Raw genomic sequence first — 9,972 nt, forward strand, 5'->3', positions numbered from 1 at the left:
TCACCTGAGGATGCAGAGCCCAGAGGACACATGTGGGGACATCACTGTCTGCTTCTCCCTGGAAACTCTTGACTCCAAATCTGTCTCATTTCCACCCAGGGGTTTTAACCTTTGAATTTGTAGAGGTGACTCTGTGATGACACAAAGAGTAAATTCCATTGAAAAGAGACTTTTATTACTTTCATTTTCCAAGAATACATGGTCCCTTATCAGGGTAGGGAGGGCCCAGGGGGAAGCACGAGGTTGTGCTCAGGAGCAGGAGCAGACGTGGGGAAGCCTTTCTTCTAGCTTCCACGGGAGAGACAAGGCTTGTTGTTGTTGTTCAATTCTCAGTTGTGTTTGACTCTTTACAGCACAGCATGCCAGGCTTCCATGTCCTTCATCATCTCTCTGAGCTTGCTCAAACTCTTTTTTCATTGAGTTAGTGATGCCATCCAACCATGTCATCCCCTTCTCCTTCTGCCTTCAATCTTTCCCAGCATCAGGGCCTTTTCTAATGAATTGACTCTTGGCATCAGGTGGCCAAAGTATTGGAGTTTCAGCTTCAGCATCAGTCCTTCCAATGAATATTCAGGATTGATTTCCTTTAGGATGGACTGCTTGGATCTCCTTGCAGTCCAAGGGACTTTCGAGAATCTTCTCCAACATCACAGTTCAAAAGCATCAATTCTTTGGTGCTCAGCTTTCTTTATAGTCCAGCTTTTACATCCATACATGACTACTGAAAAAAACTGTAGCTTTAACTAGATGGATCTTTATCAGCAAAATAATGTCTCTGCTTTTCAATGTGCTGTCTAGCTTTGGAAGGAAATATAGCTTTTTTCCCAAGGATCAAGCATCTTTTAGTTTCATGGCTGCAGTCACCATCTGCAGTGATTTGGGGGTCCAAAAAAATAAAGTCTGTTACTGTTTCCATTGTTTCCCCATATATTTGCCATGAAGTGATGGGACCAGATGCCATGATCTTAGTTTTTTGAATGTTGGCTTTTAAGCCAGGTTTTCCACTCTCCTCTTTCACCTTCATGTAGAGGCTCTTTAATTCCGCCTCTCTTTCTGCCATTAGGATGGTGACATCTGCATATTTGAGGTTATTGATATTTGTCCCGGCAATCTTGATTCCAGCTTGTGCTTCATCAAGCCTGCCATTTCGCATAATGTACTCTGCATATAAATTAAAAAAGCAGGGTGACAATATACAGCCTTGACATACTCTTTTCCCAATTTTGTACCAGTCTGTTGTTCCATGTCTGGTTCTAACTGTTGCTTCTTGACCTGCAAACATATTTTGTAAGAGGCAGGTAAAGCGGTCTGGTATCCCCAGCTCTTGAAGAATTTTCCACAGTTTGTTGTGATCCACACAGTCAAAGGCTTTAGCGTAGTCAGTGAAGCAGAAATTGATGTTCTTCTGGAAAGCCCTTGCTTTTTCTATGATCCAACTGATGTTGGCAGTTTGATCTCTGGTTCTTCTGCCTTTTCCAAATCCAGATTGAACATCTGGAAGTTCTCAGTTCACATAGTGTTGAAACCTAGCTTGGAGAATTTTGAGCATTACTTTGCTAGCATGTGAAACAACTGCAATTATGCAGTAATTTGAACATTCTTTGGTATTGCCCTTCTTTGGGATTGGAATGAAAACTGACCTTTTCCAGTCCAATGCCCACTGCTGAGTTTTCCAAACTTGCTGGCACATTGAGTTGAGCACTTTAACTGTTTTACCCACAGCCAGCCCCTCCCATCAGGAAGCTTGCACAAGTCTCTTATCTTCATCCAGCAGATCACAGACAGAATGAAAACCAGTTACAGAAAACTAACCAAACTGATCACGTGGATCACAACCTTGTCTAATTCAATGAAACCATGAGCCATGCTTTGTAGGGCCATGCAAGATGGACGGGACTTGGTAGAGAGTTCTGATAAAATGTGGTCCTCTGAAGAAGGGAATGGCAAACCACTTCAGTATTCTTTCCTTGAGAACCCCATGAACAATATGCAAAGGCAAAAAGATAAGACTCTGAAAGATGAACTCCCCAGATTGGTAGGTGCCCAATATGCTGCTGGAGAAGAGGGGAGAAATAACTCCAGAAAAAAAAGAAGGGATGGAGCCAAAGCAAAAACCAATACCCAGTTGTGGATGTATCTAGTGATGAAAGTAAAGTCTGATGCTGTAAAGAACGATATTGCATAGGAACATGGAATGTTAGGTCCATGAATCAAGGTAAATCGGAAGTGGTTAAACAGGAGATGGCAAGAGTGAACATCAATATTTAAGGAATCTGTGAACTAAAATGGACTGGGATGGGCAAATTTAATTCAGATGAGCATTACATCTACTACTGTGGGCAAGAATCCCTTTGAAGATATGGAGTAGCCATTATAGTCAACAAAAGTGTCCGAAATGGAGAACTCGGGTACAATCTCAAAACTGACAGAATGATGTCAGTTTGTTTCCAAGGCAAGCCATTCAATATCACAGTAATCCAAGTCTATGCCCCGACCAGTAATGCTGAGGAGGCTGAGGTTGAATGGTTCTATGAAGACCTAAAAGACCTTCTAGAACTAACACCAAAAAAGATGTCCTTTTCATTAAAAGGGACTGGAATGCAAAAGTGCAAGTCAAGAGATACCTGGAGTAACAGGCAAGTTTGGTCTTGGAGTACAAAATGAAGCAGGGCAAAGGCTAATAGAGTTTTGCCAAGAGAACACACTGATCATAGCAAACACCTTCTTCCAACAACACAAGAGACAACTCTACACAAGGACATCACCAGATAGTCAATACTGAAATCAGATCGATTATATTCTTTCCCTCTGAAGATGGAGAAGCTCTATATAGTCAACAAAAGCAAGACTGGGAGCTGACTGTGGCTCAGATCATGAATTCCTTATTGCAAAAATCAGACTTAAATTGAAGAAAGTAAGGAAAACCACTAGGCCATTCAGATATGGCCTAAATCAAATCCCTATGACTGATTATACAGTGGAAGTGAGAAATAGATTCAAGGGATTAGATTTGATACACAGAGAGCCTGAAGAACTATGGACGGAGGTTCATAACATTGTACAGGAGGCGGTGATCAAAACCATCCCCAAGAAAATTAAATGCAAAAAGGGAGAATGGTTGTCTGAGGAGGCCTTACAAATAGCTGAGAAAAGAAGTGAAAGGCAAAGGAGAAAAGGAAAGATATACATCTGAATGCAGAGTTCCAAAGAATAGCAAGGAGCGATAAGAAAGCCTTCATTAGTGAAAAATGCTAAGAAACGGAGGAAAACAGTAGAATGGGAAAGACTAGAGATCTCTTCGAGAAAGTTAGAGATACCAAGACAGCATTTCATGCAAAGGTGAGCAAAATAAAGGACAGAAATGGTATGGACCTAACAGAAGCAGAAGATATTAAGAGGTGGCAAGAATACACAGAAGAAGTATACAAAAAAGATCTTCATGACCCAGATAACCACAATGGTGCAATCTATCAACTAGAGCCAGATATCCTGGAGTGCAAGGCAAGTAGGCCCTTAGGAAGCATCACTACGAACAAAGCTAGTGGAGGTGATGGAATTCCAGCTGAGCTATTTCATCATCCTAAAAGATGATGCTGTGAAAGTGCTGCACTCAATATGCCAGCAAATTTGGAAAACTCAGCAGTGGCCTCAGGACTGGAAAAGGTCAGTTTTCAGTCCAATCCCAAAGAAGGAGGCAAAGCTGGAAAGGGAGAATTCTTTAGGATCTTCCCCTGCGAATGATTCTTTTGGGCTCTGGGTTGAAGAGGTGACCTTCAGTAGCTGTTGTCTGTAGTGGGTGATTTAGGGTAAGGGAAATAGTGAGTTTGGGACTGAGGGGTGGATCAAATAGGGTGATTGGGCATTATGGGGTACAGACTGGTTGGTTTTTGTTTGAAGGATGAGGTCTTGTTAGAGCCCTTTTCTGTTTCTAAGAATTGGTTGACCCTTGGAGGTAGTGTCCTTTATGAACCATCATGATTTTTAAGATGTGAAATTATCATAAGGAATAGAAAATAAAATATGGTTATTGGGTTATTGAATACACTGAGCCCCGCCCACTATTGCCTCTTGTTTCTGAAGTCCACTCACCATCTACTACCTGCTTCTGCTCTTGGTCTTGCCTGAACCCGCCCTCCTGCCCTGATCCTCTCCCTCCATGTCAAGCTTTACATGGCCTTCTCCCCTCATGAACCAAAAGTGATCTGGTTAACACCTGAGTTTCCAGTCTTCAACTTCCCTATCAATGTGGAGGTCCACACAGAGTAGAATCAGTAACACAGTTTTTCTTTCTGGTGTCAAGTCACCTGCTTCTTCATAACTGGTATAAATTATCACAACATTTATAATTTAAGCATTTTATTAAGCAATATACAAATATGAAAATCGATATTACCATTTGGTTTTCCTGTGAGACTTTTTAAAGCAAAATAATCTCTTAATTGCACCAATATTTTCGGTTGATCTGTTTCCATGAAGGTTTCCTGTTTCTTTTTGATGCCTAGCTTAAATTGTGCAAAGTTGCAGTTCTGAAGAGTACAGTTGGATGGAGGTTTATGTATATACAGACCATGCTATACCACAAAGTTCAGCAAGCAGATTCTTCCCACCTCCCTCTGGTGGTCAACTCACACTGTCAGAAAGAAGGGGGCTGGGCTGAGACTGGAAGTGGGAGGAACAGTTCCCACAGTAAAGAGAAGGAGGTGGGCAGCTCAGATGGTGATGTGCTAAGAGGTGTGACAGCCTGTAGGGTGAGGGGAGAGGCACCTATGTCTCCAGCTTGGCAGGAAGGTCCAGGAGCAGCAGAGACACAACAGTGCTTGAGAGAAAGCAGGTCAGATGCTTTGCAACCTTGAGTGTCAGGCTCTCCTTTTTCTCCCTTGATAGATCCGTGAGCCAGACTGTGTGCTGTGTCTCAGTGCTTTGTTTTTCAGGCTATCAATGTTTTTGCATGTATCAAGGATTTTTTGGTTTTGTTATAATTATTGCCTTTCAAATAATATTTTCTGTGGGACTACACCTCCAGTTATGTATCAAGTCTAAAATACTCTGACATTGCATTTGTTTCCCAATTTTGGCTCTTTCAAAACCACTTTGATATGAATGTTGTGATGAAAATAGGAAGGCTAGCACGTCTGTGGGGTTGCACAGAGTTGGACACGACTGAAGCGACTTAGCAGCAGCAGCAGCAGCAACAGCACTTCTCTGGGCTTCCCAGGTAGCTCAGTTGGTAAAGAATCTGCCTGCAATGCTGGAGACGCGGTTCAGTTCCTGGGTTAGGAAGTTCCCCTGGAGAAGGGATAGACTACCCCCTCCAGTGTTCTTGGACTTCCCTGGTGACTCAACCGATAAAGAATCCTCCTACAATGTGAGAGACTGGGGTTTGACCCCTGCGTTGGAGAAATCCCTTGGAGGAGGGCATGGCAACTGACTTCCAGTATTCTTGCCTAGAGAATCCCCATGGACAGAGGAGCTTGGCGGACTGCAGTCCATGGGGTCACAAAGTGCCAGACGTGACTGAGGGAACAAGCAGATCACAGCAGCACAGCACTTCTTTCCTGGTGGGTGTGGACGTGTTTCGTCACAAGGCTGACATTTATTTAATTCTAGAAGGCAGCCTCAAAGAATTCTCTTGATTAGCCAAGTGAATTTCCATCCCAGCATGGTATATGAGGGCTCTGAACTTTCTACATCTTCAGGAGCACTCGTCTTACCTGCAGGCTCAGTTTTCAGCACTGCACTCCGTTGTGGTAGTATCTCATTGCCCTTTTCATTTATTCCCCTTCTGTGCAATGATGTTGAACCATTTGAATATTTGCTTTTGTGAAATTCCTGTTTGATTTCTTGCTCATTTAATAATAAAAATTGGGCAGTCTTTTTTGGAAAAAAAAACACTTGAATTCTTTATTCTGCATGTGTATTTTTAAAAATTGAAGTTAATGGATTTATAATGTTGTGTTAGTTCTACAGTGTAGCAAATGATTCAGTTGTATATATATATATATATATATATATATATATATATAATGAAACATGTATATTCTTTTCAGGTTGTTTTCCATCATAGCTTACTACAAGATGCCAAGTAATGTTCCCTGTGCTATATATTTGGTCCTTGTTGGTTATCTACTTTATATATAATAGTGTGTACATGTTAATTCCAAACCTCTAATTTGTCCCTTTACAAAGTGAGTCTTTTGACTTGTGACTTTCTCTCCCCCTCTTCTCTCTCTCTTCTTTGCCATGCAGGAGTCTAGAAATTATTTTATGAAATCCTCTCATCAGTGTTTTCATTTGTATGCAGTATGCTGGCTGTCCAATTATCTCAATATCTTTTTAAAATTGAAGTATAGATGATATATACATTTATGTTAGTTTCAGGTGTACAACATAATGCTGCACCACCAAATATATTACAAAATGATCACCCTGACTGGACCTAGTTACCATCTGCCCGCATATACAATGATGACAGTGTTAATGACTGTATTCAATTGTTATAGCTTTGTAGTAGGGTTGGCATCAGAGAGTATCATGCTTCCAGCTTTGTTCTTCTTTCTCAAGATTGTTTTGACTATTTGAGGTCTTTGATGGCGTCATAAAAATTTGAAGATTGTTTGTTCTGGCCCTGTTCAAAATGCCATGGGTATTCTAGATAAGGATTGAATAGAGTCTGTATTGCAAGGCTACAATGGACATTTTCCCAATATTCATTCTTCTAATCTGTGAGCACATATATCTTTCAATTTCTTTGTGTCTTCTTCACTTTCTTTCATAAATGGCTTATGTCTCTTCTCCTTGATGAAATTTATTCCTGGGTATTTTATTCTCTTTGATGCAATTATCCATGGGAATCTTTTATTTATTTTATTTATTTTAGTTGGAGGCTAATTACTTTACAATATTGTAGTGGTTTTTGCCATACATTGATATGAGTCAGCCATGGGTGTACATGTGTTCCCCATCCTGAACCCCCCTCCCACCTCCCTCCCCATCCCATCCCTCTGGGTCATCCCAGTGCACCAGCCCTGAGCACCCTGTCTCATGCATCAAACCTGGACTGGTGATCTGTTTCATAATATACATGTTTCAGTGCTATTCTCTCAGATCATCCCACCCTCGCCTTCTCCCACAGAGTCCAAAAGACTGTTCTATACATCTGTGTCTCTTTTGCTGTCTTGCATATAGAGTTATCATTACCATCTTGGGAATGTTTTAAAATGTTTTCTGATAGATATCTTCCTTCATTTCCACAGCACTACATACAATTGTATTTTGTGTATGTATTGGGGACAGCAGGAAAAAATGGTCCTTGAGGACAGGAAATAGCTTCAATCAGATACTAGGTATCATGTTGCAAAAACTAACCCTTCATTCTCACCAGAGAAGGCCTTTTCCTGGATGTCTGTCTGGTGCCCACACTGGTGGGGCCAAGAGTCATCTCCCCAGTTCTCCTCCCACTGTCCTGCGGTCTAGGGCTGTCAACAGCACTTCCTCTTTCCTCCACAAGAGGGAAGCTCCAGGCCCACATTACTTTATCATCCAACGTCATTTAGTTTCCTCTATCTCGTCTTCTAAAAGTTTACACATCCAAAACTATCATTAGTACTTCCATGTCATGTGAATACCACCTCGATAAAATATTACTATTAATTTGTTTTTTAAAAATCTATGCATGGGACTTCCCTGGTGGTCCAGTGGTTAAGAATGTACCTGTCAATGCAGGGGATAGTGGTTTGATCCCTGGTCTGGGAAGATTCCACATGTCCTTGAGCAACCATGTCCATAAGCCCCAACTACTGAGCCCACGGTGGCAACTATTGAAGCCTGTGGGCCTAGAGTCTGTTTCCCGCAACAAGAGAAGCCACTGCAATGGGAACACCACAACTGGAGTGTAGACCCCTGCTCCCTGCAACTATGACCCAGCACAGCCAAAAATAAGTAAATAAAAGAATAAATATTTTTAAAAGTGTGATATATACACTTTTCATCAATAGGAAGTTGTAACTCTTTTGGAATGTAAAAATGGTTGCTTCGTGTCCCCACTTCAATTGTTTGAGTTATTTTATTTTCTACTAGGATCTGCATTACCTCTTAAAGATGCATTTGGTCTTTAAATAATGATCTAGGGTCTTCAGAAAGGGTCGATAGATGGCAGCACAAGGTCTGGAGATAAAGAGAAACGGGGGGATCCAAGAAAAGCATAAGAATGACACATTGGACCTTGGGACATTTAAACTGATTGGTCAGAAATCACACACCTCTGGCCCCAAGCAAACCAAATAAGAACAGACCAATTCTAACAAAGATGCAAATCTGCTGTTATTCCTGTCTTTGTGGTTACTTCACACCCTCTCATTGTCTATGCTGAGAACTGTGCATCTCTATCTTTTAAAATTAACATTGCCTGTGTGAGTGTTTGCAGAATTCATTCTTCGGCTCCAGGAACAGAACTTAGTTTGGAGTTTCAGTGGGAGATAACTAACCAATCTGATCACGTGGAGCACAGCCTTGTCTAACTCAATGAAACTATGAGCCATGCCATGTAGGGCTACCCAAGACGGATGGGTCATGGTGGAGAGTTCTGACAAAACGTGGTCCACTGGAGAAGGGAATGCCAAACCACTTCAGTATGCCTTGAGAACCCCATGAACAGTGTGAAAAGGGAAAAAGATAGGACACTGAAAGATGAACTCCCCAAGTCAGCAGGTGACCAATATGTTACTGGAGATCAGTGGAGAAATAATTCCAGAAAGAATAAAGAGCTGGAGCCAAAGCAAAAACACCACCCAGTTGTGGATGTGGCTGGTGATGGAAGTACAGTTCAATGCTGTAAAGAATGATATTGCATAGGAACCTGGATGTTAGGTCCGCGAATCAAGGCAAATTGGAAGTGGTCAACAGGAGAGGGCAAGAGTGAACATTGACATTCTAGGAATCAGTGAACTAAAATGGACTGGAATGGGTGAATTTAACTCAGATGACCATTCTATCTACTATTGTGGGCAAGAATCCCCTAGAAGAAATGGAGTAGCCATCATAGTCAACAAAAGAGTCTGAAATGCAGTACTTGGATGCAATCTCAAAAATGACAGAATGCTCTCTGTTCATTTCCAAGGCAAACCATTCAATATCACAGTAATCCAAGTCTATGCCTCAACCAGTAATGCTGAAGAAGCTGAAGTTGAACGGTTCCAGGAAGACCTACAAGACCTTCTAGAACTAACATCCAAAAAAGATGTCTTTTTCATTATAGGGGACTGGAATGCAAAAGTAGAAAGTCAAGAAATACCTTGAGTAACAGGCAAATTTGGCCTTGGAGTACAGAATGAAGCAGGGCAAAGGCTAATAGAGTTCTGCCAAGAGAATGCACTGATCATAGCAAACACTTTCTTCCAACAACACAAGAGAAGACTCTACACATGGACATCACCAGATGCTCAATACCGAAATAGTACTGATTATATTCTTAGCAGCCAAAGGTGGAGAGGCTCTATACAATCAGCAAAACCAAGACCAGGAGCTGACTGTGGCTCAGATCATGAACTCCTTATTGCCAAATTCGCACTGAAATTGAAGAAAGTAGGGAAAACCGCTAGACCATTCAGGTATTACCTAAATGAAATCCCTTATGATTATACAGTGGAAGTGACAAATAGATTCATGGGATTTGATCTGATAGACAGAGTGCCTTAAGAACTATGGACTATGGAGGTTCGTGATAATTTATAGGAGGCAGTTATCAAGACAATCCCCAAGAAAAAGAAATGCAAAAAGGCAAAAATGGCTGTCTGAGGAGGCCATACAAATAGCTGAGAAAAGAAGAGAAGCGAAAGGCAAAGGAGAAAAGGAAAGATATACCTGTCTGAATGAAGAGTCCCAAACAATAGCTAGGAGAGATAAGAAAGCCTTCCTCAGTGATCAGTGCAAAGAAATAGAGGAAACCAATAGAAAGGGAAAGATTAGAGATCTCTT

At 41.4% G+C, this 9,972-nt stretch overlaps 1 long non-coding RNA gene across 1 annotated transcript in view; it reads left to right on the top strand.

Annotated features, from left to right (window-relative positions):
- LOC120872086 overlaps positions 1–169 on the top strand; it is a 2,442-nt gene extending 2,273 nt beyond the window's left edge. Inside the window, exon 2 of the long non-coding RNA XR_005723166.1 lies at positions 1–169. This exon is cut by the window's left edge and continues 180 nt beyond it. This is a non-coding gene — a long non-coding RNA (uncharacterized LOC120872086).
- The last annotated feature ends 9,803 nt before the right edge of the window (positions 170–9,972 follow it).

The sequence above is a fragment of the Oryx dammah genome, unplaced genomic scaffold (genome assembly GCF_014754425.2).
Source record: "Oryx dammah isolate SB20612 unplaced genomic scaffold, SCBI_Odam_1.1 HiC_scaffold_13, whole genome shotgun sequence".
In the NCBI taxonomy this organism is placed as follows: domain Eukaryota; kingdom Metazoa; phylum Chordata; class Mammalia; order Artiodactyla; family Bovidae; genus Oryx; species Oryx dammah.